This window comes from Myotis brandtii, unplaced genomic scaffold, assembly GCF_000412655.1.
Source record: "Myotis brandtii unplaced genomic scaffold, ASM41265v1 scaffold320, whole genome shotgun sequence".
Taxonomy (NCBI): Eukaryota; Metazoa; Chordata; class Mammalia; order Chiroptera; family Vespertilionidae; genus Myotis; species Myotis brandtii.
Genome location: NW_005362270.1, coordinates 367,805 through 381,908, shown reverse-complemented (window position 1 = coordinate 381,908; position 14,104 = coordinate 367,805). Strand labels below are relative to the sequence as shown.

At 48.2% G+C, this 14,104-nt stretch overlaps 1 long non-coding RNA gene across 1 annotated transcript in view; it reads left to right on the top strand.

The window, feature by feature from the left end:
* LOC106726836 overlaps positions 1-14,104 on the top strand; it is a 61,620-nt gene that overhangs the window by 25,181 nt on the left and 22,335 nt on the right. The window lies entirely within an intron of this gene.

The following is a 14,104-nucleotide window of genomic DNA, read 5'->3' as shown; positions in this document are numbered from 1 at the left end:
TTGTTAATCCCCATCTGAGGATATTTTTTCCATTGATTCTTAGACAGAAGGGAAGGAAAGGAGTCGGGGAGGGAGAGAGCGAAACATTGCTGTGAGAGAGACACATTGACCAGTTGCCTCCCCCACGAGGCCCAGATCAAACCTGCATCCCAGGTACATGCCCTTGATTAGGAATCGAACCCGAGACCCTTTGGTCCAGAGGCCGACGCTCTAACTACCTAGCAACACTGGCCAGGGTTCTAATTTATTCTTAGGTAGTCTTGTTTTCCAGGATTATGTATTGATCAATGATTCCTTTTTATTTCTTCAGGTAAACCAGAACTTCTTTCTTCCTGCTCTCTCTCTCTTTTTTTTAAAAAATAACTGCCATAGATGCTACGGTAAAGTTAATTTTAATAATAGTTTTCAAAACATTAAGCAGATTAACCGGAATTTTCTATTCTGAACAAGCTAATCATATGTAGTTCTACCTCTCATTTGTAGCAATTACCACCATTTTAATTGGCTAATTAATTGTTAAATGGTGATCAGTCTTAACAGAATATAAGCTTTGTGAAGGCAAGATTAGTAGATAGTATCTGTCATGTTCAAGCCCTATCCCTCATACCAGGTGCTGCCGTGTGTGTGTGTGTGTGTGTGTGTGTGTGTGTGTGTGTGTGTGTTCCAGTAAGTATTGGCATGAACAAATGAATTAATGACTAAACCTTGGAAATAGTCAAGAGATACTCAACTAACAAAAGGAAGATAGTTCTATATTGAAAGAAAATATCTCACATGATTTTATCGAAGGTGACAGTGCATTGACTTTTACTTAAGTTTGACTGAATTTCATATGGCATTTTACACCACTAACCATGAGCGATGGCCATAGGTTTATCACTAGAATCAATGGCTTTAAATCCCAATTCTGTCACTTCTTAGCTGTGTGACTTTAGACAAGTAAGTCCTTTAATACCCCCTGAGCCTCCATTTTTCTAGCTGTAAAATGGAAGATAATATTTATATCAAGGCTTTACAGATAATGTAAGTGATGCTTTGCATAGTGCCTGGCACATAGCACATGTGTGATTAAGACAGCACCTTCAAGAGATGCTACAACACAGTGGTTAAAAACATAGCTTTTGGTGTTAGAGTGCCTGGGTCAAACCCTGATTCTAATATTTATTAGTTGTGTTACTTTGGACAAGTTACATTACCTCTTTGTGCCATATTATTTTCTCATCTACAAAGTGGGGATGATGATATTAATACCTATCTTTATGGTCACTGTAAGATTTAAATAAGTTAATGTAGGCATAATGCTTAGAGCAGTGTTTGGTGTGTGAGAGAGTGTGTGTGTGTGTGTGTGTGTGTGTGTACACACACTTATGTATTAAGCATGATATAATGTCACTATTATTCTTTAGTAGCAAATGTTTCTCCTTTGAGGGTACAGCCAAAAGTTAATCTCAGCCATTAAATGATCAAGCTGAAAAACAGTTTTTAATGTAAAAAAAAATCAAATTCACTTAATATTTCTTTAACTCTAAATGTCAGGATCCAGGAGGTCAGGCATGAATCAGACACTTTGTTTTCGAGGGGCTTCTGGCCCACAGACATATGTATCAGCAATTGCAGGAAAGGCCAGTTAGAGCAGGAGGCAAAAGGCTTGAACTCTAGTTCCAGCTGTGCTCTGAACTTGCTGTGTGGCCTTGGGCAAGTCCCTTTCCCTCTCTGGTCTTCGTGTTGGAGGAATAATTGCATTTGATGTAATCTGTGGAACCATCCTGCTTGTCATCCTCAGAGCTTATGATTTTTTTCCCAGTAAGATGGTGCTTCTTCCAGCCGTTTCCATCTCCTGAAGCCCGTGCGGCCCCTACAGGAAGGCGTGTGAATTCCACCGCTGAAAGGTTTTCAAACTGCCAGCTCCACCAGCCTGCCTGAATAAAGGCATTTCTTAGCCCTGAGGAGTGAGTCAGAGACCTACTCCCTCCCCTCATTGACTGTGAGATGGGGGAGCACGTGCTACTGTCTGGGCCTCGGAACCCCAGTGTGCAACAAAGAGCTCTGCCCAAAGGTCTCCAGGGTCCCTTCAACATCTGTGTCCTCTGCTCTCAGGTTGTTATTAATAGGAGCTGATGTTCCTAGGGCAGCACTGCACAAACTATGTTCAGTGAAACATTATCTTCTGTGGGACGTGGATAGGATTCAGTCAAACCAAAGGTGGTGGTGAGTGGGGGTTGTTCCAGCCTCCAACAAGCATGGGAAATATTTAGTAAAATAATGATCCTCAGGATGTTTAATATGTTAAGTGCATGTGAAATTTCCCTCAGGGGACAATGCAATAGACAGACAAAGGTAGGCTCACATTGTGGCTAAGAGCACAGGCTGGGATTTGAATCCTGGTTCTACTACGGTCTAGCTGTGTGACCATGGAGAATTTCACTAGCCTCTCTGAGCTGGTTTCCTCATGGGTAGTTCAGAGAAGAAGTGGAGCAGTAGCTAGTATAATTAAGCCAGCATAAAGCTTTTGCTGCCCCTGAAATTGTTCCATGGTCCCCTTGGTCTCTGATGGGCTGCATCAGTGCAGTCTGCAAGCCTTGAATGCCAGGCTAAGAGGTTTGTTCTGTAGCCTGCAGACTAATGGAAGAATTAGCTATAAAAGCCATAGGATTTAGAATGGAATCCTTGGCATTCTCTGCCTGTACAGGGCTGGCTGGGCAAGGAGGTTCCCAGGAGAAAAACAGAGAGACCTTTGCCCTTCTCCTGCACTTAGGCAGAAAGTAGATTCAGGATAAGGTCGGCTGAGTAGTCTGGCTATTGTGCCTGCCCTTTGGGCTTCACCATCCAATCTGCCATAGTGCAGGGGGCTTAAGGTATGCCACTCGGGAGGCCGGGTGGTAAGCCCCAGCCGCTGCCCGGGCTTTGGGGAGCTCCTGAAAGCAAATAAGCCTGAGCCGAGGAATTAGTTCTGTTGTTTCTTAGAAAAAGGAGTGTGGCTGTAACGTCCCAGCTGGGGACCTACACTGTCCACCCTGTCGCCAGGGGAGAGTCCACGCCCCTAGGCCCCCATAGAGCCTCTGAGCTTGACAGTTGAAATCTCCCATGGTGAGGCCCCTGGGGTGAAGAGAAGCAAGATCTGGGAGACGGGCCTGGGACAGGGCCTAGTTCTGTCTTTAACCCACTGGGTAAACCTGGACAAGTTCATTCACTCCTTTGAGCCTCAGTTACCTTATTCCCAAAATGAGGGAAATCCTCCAAGGGCCGATATGAGTACTGTGTGTGGCAGGGCTTTGCGCCAGGAGGGGTATTATTATCTTTATTAAGAGTGGCTGAAGGGGAGAGCAGAAAAGCATGACAATAATTGGAAATGAGAATTCTGTGTTATTGCTAGATAATCTTAAATTATTGCAAAGTTTTAGAGATAGTAAGGATATTTTGGTTATGTTCTAAAAATTAACTTTCTTAAAAGCACATACTGAAATACGGATAAAGCTATATAATATCTGAGATCTGCTTCAAACTAACAAGGTTGGTCTGGATATGGGTAGGGATGAAGCAAAACAGGCCAAGAGTTGGTCAGTGAAGTTGGGTGACAGGTGCATGGGGGTTCATTATACTATTCTGTCTATTCTATATGTTTAAATTTTCCCCTAATAAAAAGTTAGAAAGCATAGCATTTAGAGTCAGATTGACCTGTTTTCACCGCTTAATAGCTGTGTGATCCAAGGCAAGATACTGCACCTCTCTGAACCTCTCTTCTCACCTCTTAATTAGTACACTAATACTAGTACCTGTTTCTTAGGGTTCTCACAAAGACCACATATGATAATGCATGTCAAAATGCTTGCCCATGCTTGGCACACAGTAGGCTTGTGGCAAATCACAATTCCCTTCCCCACAGAGATTGTCACCAAACATCATCTGTCACCCCACTGCCCTGCTGGATGCAGTCAGGCTCTGGGCCAGGGTCTGTCTTCTCGGGTGGAGGAGGACAGTCCTGCCTCATGCCTTTCTCCAGTGGTTGTTGCTGGGGCTCTGCTGGAGGAGTTGAAGGGAGCTAGCGTGGCGTCCCCACCTATCCTCCTCCTCGTCTGGAAAAAAAGGGGATGGGTGAGGGGCACGCACTTCGATTGGGCATCTTCTCTATACTGACCACTGAGATTGACAACCACCCTCTGAGGTCAGGAATTTCACTCAGAGAGGTTAAGAAACTTGCAAGTGGTCGCACAGCTAGTGAGTGAAGAGGAAAGAGGGAGGAGGGAATAAACAGAGGGAATATGGACAGAGGGAGGTGAAAAGAAAGTGACTCCAGGAGAACAGTGAGGAGGCTACAATGGGGTGAAAGAAGAGGAAGAGGATGAATTAGGGAGCAAGAGGCACCAAAGAGAGTAGGGAGAAGAGCAGAAGCAACCAGCCCTTCCATCATTTTCTGTTCCGGGTCCCTCACGTGATTAGTAGTCTAGAAGGGTAGAAGATTGGAAAGCCAAACACATCTCCCTGGGGGTCCCATCTTTCCCCAACAACAGGAGGCCAGTCAGCACTGCTGAGCGGACAGCGTCCTGGCCACACCCAACTGGGCTCCGCTTTCCCCTCACTCCTGGATCTCTGCATGGTGTTGGAGTTGAACCCCACAGTCCCATCCTCATCTCCTCTCCTTTAGGTGACTGTTCTCAGCTAGCTTAGGTGGGGTGTAGTCTTCCCAGGGGCAGGGCCTGACAAATGGAGGGACATCTTTCACGAACCTGCCCTGAGCAGGTGGGTGGGGGCTTCCCAAGGAGTAGGAGAGGAGCATCCTTCCCGGAAAGGCTCAGTGTGCTTGGAGAGGGAGAGGTGGGCACGAGCTCCTTGTAGAGCAGTGATTCCCAAAGTGGGCGCTACCGCCCCCTGGTGGGCGCTGCAGCGATCCAGGGGGGCGGTGATGGCCACAGGTGCATTTGTTTTAACTTTTTTTGTATTACCTTTCTATTCTGAGTTCAATAAATAGTTTCATAATTTCAAACTTCAATGTTTCTAATTTACACCTTTCTTTACTATATTTTACGAAAAAGGTAGAAACATTAATACATATATCTTTCTGTTTAATTGCTATTAAAATTTAAAAAAATTTAATTTCCAGGGGGCGCTGAGTAATATTTTTTCTGGAAAGGGGGCGGTAGGCCAAATCAGTTTGGGAACCACTGTTGTAGAGCAATCAGAGGCATTTGGACGAAGCAGAGTCAGCCACCTGGAGACCTGTCCTCAGAGCTTCACTGAAACCCGCCCTGCCACTCGGCAGCTGTGACCTTGAGACAGTATCTTCACTTCTCTGGCTCTCAGAGCTATTAGAGCATGTATAGGATGGTGGGATTAAAAGCACTTGTGAACGCTGGAGCCCTGTTTCCATGTGAGCTCTCATTCCCAGGTGCTGCCCTGTGTGGTCAGGACGTTGAACGGTGTTTCTCTATCGGGCTGTAGTTTTTATCCAGGGATTGCACAAGAGACCTCTACGCGAGGACAGTCCCCTAATCTCCTCTAAGTCACCGTTGACATTTGATCTCTTGCTTTGTTTGGTGTGTGAAGAGTCACTTGCTCAGTTATTCTTAGAATATGCTGTGAGGGAAAGATGTGTGCTTCTTGAACAGATGTGGTTCCTTTTCAGAAAATGGAAATTACATAATTCATCCTGGTTCTCTTTTAGCCTTAGTTACCAGGAAGCTCAGAGTAAAACTTAAGCTTAATAACAACAATATAGGTGGTTATTATACAGTTTTCTTTCTTTCCCTTTTACCGGATTTTCTCCTCTTCTGTGCCAAAGTTCCCTCTGGCTCTTCCGTATGACGACACATGTGATTGCATGTGGAGCCCAGAGGGATAATTTAGGGTAGCTCCTCCTCTCAAGATTTTTAACTTAATCACATCGTTTGCCAGATAATATTCATAAGTTCCAGGAATCAGGACATGGGCATATTTTTGGGGCAACCTCTCAGCCCACCAGTCCATCAGAGAACCCTAGGCTTATAAAGCCATCCACTCCTTTTATTCATTATATAACTTAGTGGTTGGGAGTAAGAGCTCTGGTGTCTGACTCCTGGCTTCCCATCCTAGCTGTGCCATTTGCTATAGGACCTTGGGAAAAGTCCTGAATCTTTTAGCACCTGAAACAGTGAGGATAGTATCTCCTTGTAGGGTTGTAAGAAGGATTAACTAAAATGCTCTCTAAAAACACAGTGTAGCACCTGGCATATAGTAAACACTTAATACATGTTAGCTATTATTATAGACTGTGGTTTTAGGATATGTCCATGCAAATTCTTTAATATTCCTCCCTTCAGAAGGTGGGGCTCAATTCTCCTCCTCTTGAGTATTGACTGGACTTAGTGCCTCACTTCTAATGAAGAGAATAAAGCAGAAGTGACCATGTGTGATGCCAAAGACTAGATCATAAAAGATGCTACAGCTTACTCCTTGCCCTCTCTAATCGCTTGCACTGGGGACCACCTGGCAAGGATCTGAGGTCTCCAGCTGACAGCAGCAGTGGGTGAATTTGTAAAGAGGCCCTTCCTGCTCCAGTCAGGCCTTGGGATGACTGCAGCCCTGGCCAGTACCTTGATTGCAATCTCATGAGAGACTCTGAGCTGGAGCACCCAGCTAAGCCTCAGTTCTGACCCACAGAAACAGATGACAAATGTTATGTTAAGCCACTGAGCTTTAGGGCAACTTGTCACACACAACAGATAACTACATAATTACCTATTATTATTTACTAGAGGCCCAGTGCACGAAATCCGTGCATGGGTGGGGTCTTTAGGCCTGGCTGGCGATCAGGGCCTATTAGGGCCGTCTTTCCCAGTCCCGATCAGGGCTGGGCCAGCGGGGCCTGCCAGCTCCTGACTGGGGCCTGCTGGCCACTGGATGGGGCCTGCCATATGGGGCCTGCTGGCTGCCAGATGGGGCCTGCCAGACAGGGAGAGGGACAGGGGGAGGTTGGCTGGCCATGGGAGGTTGGCTGTGGGAGCACACTGAGCACCAGGGGGCAGCTCCTGCGTTAAGCGTCTGCCCCCTGGTGGTCAGTGCACGTCATAGTGACTGGTCGATGGTAACAGTCCAGACAGGGAGAGGGACAGGGGGAGGTTGGCTGGCCATGGGAGGTTGGCTGTGGGAGCACACTGAGCACCAGGGGGCAGCTCCTGCGTTAAGCGTCTGCCCCCTGGTGGTCAGTGCACGTCATAGTGACTGGTCGACTGGTAACAGTCGCTTAGGCTTATATATATATATAGATCTTTGCACACTAATTATCTATCACATGCCAAGCAAGGGGCATTGCAGGGATGGCAGAGGACCTGTCCTCAAGGGGCATTCAGTCTGGTGGGGAATTGAAGGGGGAATGGGATGTAAAACAGTTTGCGATAGAGGGTGAGACAGTGACAATGGGGTGTGTAGCACAGACAAGAAGGAAAATGTTTTATTAAGACAGAATTCTGTGAAGGGGGCTGCTGAGCTGGTTGGGCATATCTAGAGCACCAGAATATGGGCTGAAGTTCAGGTGGAACCCAACCAGTCTGTGGGTCTGCATATAACAATACTATGAAGGAAAAACCTCAGTCATTCTCTACAATTGCAAACTAGAGCTAAATGTACACCTGTCCTATGACCCAATCATCCTCCTCGTGAATATAAATCAAAGACAAGGACGTATAAGACTATTTATAGCATCATTAGTTATAATATCCCTAAATTGGAGATGACCCAGTGTTGTCATATGTTCACACAATGGAATACTTCTCTGCAATAACAGAGAACAAGCTACTGATATATACAGCAACATGAATGCATCTCAAACACATGTTGAGCAATAGACACTGACTTCATAAGGTCAAGGTATAGGACATTTCCAGTACTCTACTGTATGCACAGAATACTTCAATTAAAAAAGTTTAAGATAAACAGGCCTACTAAAAAATGAAGCACATTATTAAATAAGAATTACATATATTTTTGCATACTTACTTGTGCCTAAGTATATACACAACATACTACAAATCAGTGGGCTCTGACATAAACATCCAGTTCCTTGCCAGAGGGTCTTGTTGGCTTACTCTGTGGCCAAGGCCACAATTCCATTCCTAGCAGTGTACACCAGAATACCACAAAGTGTAAACTCAGTTTCAGCCACAGTAATTCCAGATGCGGTTGAAAGATTGAACCGGAAGGATTATGAGATTGAGGGTAACTCATTGTGACAAATCAGGGCCTCTGACATAGATATCCAGTTCCTTGCTAGAGGGTCTTGTTGGCTTACTCTGTGGCCAAGGCCACAATTCCATTCCTAGCAGTGTACACCAGAATACCACAAAGTGTAAACTCAGTTTCCAGATGCGGTTGAAAGATTGAACTGGAGGGATTATGAGATTGAGGGTAACTCATTGTGAGTGAGAAATAGCACAGTAGCAAGAGGTCATCTCGACATGGGATTACACACAAGAACTCTGCTGTGTGGGTATGTAAGAAATACAGCCTGGAGAGCCATCCGTTCTATTAAACGATGCCACAATGCTGAGGGACAGGCAAGGAAATCCTGCACACCTGGGAGTGTTTACCATGTTCCAGGAGGTTTAGGTGTGCATGGCAAAAAGAGGCCCTGGTTGCAGGGTGGAGAGTATCAGAGGCAGTCAGGAGGCGACAGGCAGACCAGCGAGGGGGCTAGTGCAGGGGTTAGGGTGAGAGTGCATGAAAGCCTGAACCCCTGGGATGGGAGAGGAGGAGCAGATGGGAGAAGTGTTCTGGAGGCAGGACTGCCTAGTGACTACATCAGAGGAGCGAGGAAGGAGGAGGAGTCTGGGATGACTCTTGAGTGTCTGGCTTAGGTGACTGTGTTGAATTTTGGAATCTGTAGCATTGAAGATTCTCAGTATCATATAAAACCAGCTCCTAAGGGTTGAAGGGGGCTTAGATTAATCCCATCTCTGCTTCACTTACCGCTGATGATTCCCAAGCTGATTTTAGGTAGTCTAGGGACAAATCATCTTTTTGTGGTTGGGAAATTACTTTTATTGTATTAGGAACTACTAGCACATATGATCCATGATTTCACAGATTACTTAGCACAGAGCTAAAGCAATTATTTCTATTTAAATGGCAAGTTAATAAAAAAAATTGTTGGTAGTAGCACAGGTGGACACAGATAGGGCTGAAATGAGGAAGGAGTGAAGTTCAGAGCACTCTGCACTGCCTGGAGCACACATCTCCACAGGGTCTGTAGTGATGCCCGACCACCTGGGGCACACATCTCCACAGGATCCGTAGTGATGCCCGACCACCTGGGGCACACATCTCCATAGGGTCTGTAGTGATGCCCGACCACCTGGGGCACATGTCTTCTCCACAGGGTCTGTAGTGATGCCCGACCACCTGGAGCACACATCTCCACAGGGTCCCATAGTGATGCCCGACCACCTGGAGCACATGTCTTCTCCACAGGGTCTGTAGTGATGCCCGACCACCTGGAGCACACATCTCCACAGGACCCGCAGTGATGCCCGTCTCTTCAATGGGACCAGCCTGCTGCCAAGCCTGGCTGTCTGATCAGGGTTGGCCCATCGGCCCTTGGGAACTGACTAGGGCATCTGGGTCTTTGCGTTGCCTTCAGAGCCAGAGCCAGCTTGTCCAGATGAAGGATTAGATGGTGGCTGTACGAAGGTAGAGAAAATGAACCTGCCCATTCCCCAGAGGCCTTCACGGAGATGAACTTGTCCTCACCTGCCTGCTGCCTGCCCGCCTGCCTGCCTTTTGTGCAGATCTCGGCATTGTCCCGAGAAAAGACTCATGCACGCAGGCTGAAACTTCATGTGAGGATGGCACTGTGAGGGATGGCAGCCGTTGTGCCCCTGGGAGTCCCAAGCCACCCACTGTGCAGGTAAAGGGCAGCTCTGGGCACCACAGAGGTGGCCCCTATGAGCAGGCAGATGGGTGCATTAGCTCTGCAGCCCAGCAGCCTGCCCCAGCCACTGTCCACACAGGAGGGATTCCTATGGGGACACAGCCTTCTTGTCGGGCTGGGCCTCCTTTTATGGGAGTCCCCAGCACAATGCTGGTAATCCTGCAGACCTGCCCCACAGTGGTGGGCGGGCAGGAGCGCACTTGGCTTCCTGTCTTGCTGGATGGCTTGAATGGGTGCTGGGCCCACTCTTAATCCCTTCAGCGACTGCCTGTCTCGGTAGAGCAGGGTGGTGGGGAGGAGAGAGAAGGGGAGAGCAGCCATGTCTCCTCTCCAGGCAGGAGGCTGGTGTGGCCCTGTCCTGCACAGCTCCACACCTTTCAAGGGCCAGACGTGAGACCGGCAATGGACTCAGGGCACCCTCTTGGACCTCTGTCCTTCTCCCAGCAGTGTGCTTGGCCAAAGTTGGGTGTTACAAGCAGGGAGCTAATTGAGGAGAAGAGCTTCAAGACCCCAGCACATTGGAGCTGGAAGCACCCTTAGGGATCCTATTTACTCCTCTCCTTTTACAGATGGGGACACTGAAGCCCATATGGGTCAGGGACATGTCTGAGGTCATACAATGAGTAAGTGACAGATACGAATAACAGAGCTAACGGTCCTGACTTCAGTCAAGTGGCCTTTCCAGTGGACAGCAACTGCTTCCCAAACTGTTTCCTGGAGCACCCCTAACTATTGGGAAACATTTAATGCTGCTGACAAAGAGTCCTGTGGTCAGAGAGGCCGGGAAATGCTGCACACGCACAAAGCACATCAAGAAGCGGAGGCATGGCCCTGGCTGGGTAGCTCGGTTGGTTAGAGCATCATCCTGATACACCAAGATCGCAGCTCAAGCCCCATTCAGGGCACATACAAGAATCGACCAATGAATGAATACATAAGTGGAACAGCAAATTGATGTTTCTCTTTTGTTCTTCCTCTTTCTCTCTAAAATCAATAACAAAGAAAAGAAAAGAAGCAGAGGCCATGAGAAGTCCTGCAACATGTAAACCTGGTCGACGTTAAAGCAACCCTTTCCAAATGTGTTCGGCAGTGCTGTTCTTTATTCACCTTTCCTCACACAGAACTAGAACTCCGAAGCACACAGCCTGGATATCCTGGATTAGACCGTGCTGGAGACTTTCTTGAAGTGATTATGAAGATGATGAGGACATTTCTGCTTAACCTCTGTGGAGTTTAACCCACGTGGAGGCACATGGAACTGATGAACTTGCTGACGGTCACACAGCCAACAGTTAGCAAAACCAGGCTTCAGGCCCAGGTCTACCCAGCCTTAGTGCAGAGCTCCTGCCCGTCTGCCAGCTCCCCTCCCCTCTTCCCATACTGTCTGATAATAGGAAACAAAGGCATAGAACTGGAAATACAAGAAAAAGGCCTGGGACGTGCCCTGTTCCACCCCCGGTGCATTGTATGACCTTGGACAAGACCTGATGTTCCCCCAAGTCTCATCCCCTCCCCCCTACGATGGGAAGGTTAGACAAAGGGCCCAGCCCCTGTGGGTCTCTCCAGCTCTCCATGACTCTGGTCCTCAGGCCCAGGCCATAGGTCATCCTGGAGGTGTGTCGGTGCAGAAACTGTGACCTGAGGCTGGACTCGTGTGGCACAGGGACAGGCCAGCCGCCTGCCTGAGAAGGCAGGCATGTGCCAACTCATCCCTGGCACCTTGTCAGAGCCAGGGGAAACTGTCACCCAGGGCTCAGGATGGAGCCAGCCCTGCATGGTGCTGGTTCTCAGCAGCATGACCTGTGACACCCTCGCAGGTAATGACCTCCTTAATGGGCGGTGGAGAAACTTGCAGGACTGGTGAGGGTGGGGCCTGGAAAGGGGCAGGTAGGCGGTAAGAAGGTATTGTAGCCTTTTAGACCTGACTTGGATTTACTTTCTATAGGCTGTATTTGTCGCTTGTTAGTCAATTGATTTTTTTTTTTTTAAAGAGGGCCATTGTCTTAGTTTGGGTTACCCTAGAAGCAGACTCTAAGTCAGAGATACAAGTGCAAGTAATTTATTTGGGAGGGGACCCAGGAAATGCTGCCAGGGAGCATGGCGGTCAAGCAGGGAAGGGAAAGAATGAAAGGCACGTTACCAGGCAAGTGGCCCCTGGGAGGGCTCTGGGAGCCGGTGTGGTGGTGTGTTCAGCCTGGGTGTTACCCACCTGAGGGGCGAGGCAGCTGCAGTAGGTACCCCCAGCATGTGGCAGCCACTGGTGGAGGACTGCTTCCAGGGAGGGGGCTGTTAATTCCCTAACACGTCTTCTCTGCTGGCAGTGACAGACCGGCAGGGGGACCAGGCAGTGGCAGGTGCTGAGGGCATGTGGGCAGGACACCGAAGTATGTGCCACGGAGGGTCAGAGAGCCCGACGAAAACAGCTCCACCTGAGAATGGGTCCAGGCTCCTCCACGGTGTGCAGGGGAGTGGAGTGGGGAGGGAGCAAGGTTGAGTGGGTCCGTTTCCCTCTTGGAGTTTCAGTTTCCTCATCCAACAGATGGAAATGTCACACACAGAACCAAATCATAATTTGTAAAGAGTCAGTGAGCATATATTCATTGCCTGTTCCAATACCACATACCGGCTCTCATTCACCTCTGCTCTGATTGTGAGCATGTTGGTCATCTCAGCGCCTACACACCCCTCTGACCCATCTTGGCCAAGGACCCACCACCCTAGAATGGGAAAGGACTTTAGATCTAGAAATTAAGATTTTTTTAGGTTCAAGGGAAAACAGAATGATACAGCTGAAATAATATGGGAATCTGAGAACAATAATAATAACCTATGAATCAAGAGGCCAGGTCTCAAATCTCAGTTCATTCATTCATTCACCTAATATTAATTGATAACCATAGGCTGAGGGTTGTGATGAAGCAGATGCAGTTCCCAAAGGAACTCTGTGTCCTGGGGTAAGCAGGCCCCTGGCCCTCTCTTGGCTTCAGACCCCCACCTGTGAAGTGGGCCAGGTGGTCCCTGAGGTCCCTCCAGCACTATCATTTTTTGCTTTAAGTACAACACCCCCAATCTCCTTGAGATCTGCCGCCGAGGGTCAGTAGAGGAAATGAAGCCAGGGTCCTGCTGCCTGATGACGATGGGCTGGTGTGGGGAAGGAGCTACGCTGGGCCTCAATGAGACTGCCACAGTGCCTGGGCTTCGTCTGCGAGCGCTACGTAAGCTCTGCAAACAGCAGCTGAAGATGGTGGATTTAGGCAGCATTAAGCTGTATTAAGTGGAGCTGTTTCTACAAAGAGTAGGTTGTAGGATAAACATGGCAGCAAAAGCACAGTAAGAGGATGTAGCGCTTGTAAGAAGTGGCTTCATGCCATCACCAGCACCTAGGGGAGAGAACGGTTCCCCTGCCTCACCCATGTGCTGGGCTCTGAGAAGAAAACTGAACTGCATCCCCTTCCTCTGTTACTTCTAGGAAGATGTTCCTTGATGCCCTAGGCACATGACCCAGGCTGAGCCAATCAGAGGACTCCAGTGGTGATTGGTCCGGTCATGATCACATGACCCAAGCCAGACAAATTAGTGTCCTTTCTTAGGAGATTTTTAGCTGGTGGAAAAGACTCCTCTCCTGATGGGTGATGGAGATGTGAAGGGTAGAGCTGTCAGGAGCCATGCCCTTGCCCATGGGGAAGCCTATCTGTGTCAGGATGGAGTGAAGCCCACAGTTAGAGATGAGAGAGTGTCTTGGTGTCTGAGGCCTTGGTCCCAGACTTCCCTGAGGCCAGCTTTACCCCTGCTCTTCTGGGTTACTTAAAACAATAAAATGCTTTCTTAAGGTAGTGTGAGTTTTATTTCTATCACCCGAAACCAAGAGGATCAGAAGTAAGACCAACGTCTTCCATTTATTGAGCTACGTGGCAAGAGCTTTTCACTCCACCACGTTACATAATCCTGCCGAGAGAGCTGAGAGAGCGGAGGGACTTTCCCAAGGCCGTTCTGCTGTAGTAAGTGGCTAAGCAGGGATTCAAACCCAGGTCTGCTAACACCAGAACCCCTGTGCTCAACTCTTCTACACAGTGGGGCCCCTCCAGATCTCCCGCTCTGGGCGGTGCCTTCAGAACAGACTCAGCTCCCATGACTTGACCTCTTGCGTCTTGGCTTCTTGTGCTGCATTTGAGTTGCAAATACAATTGCTCCTATAAGTAATATTTT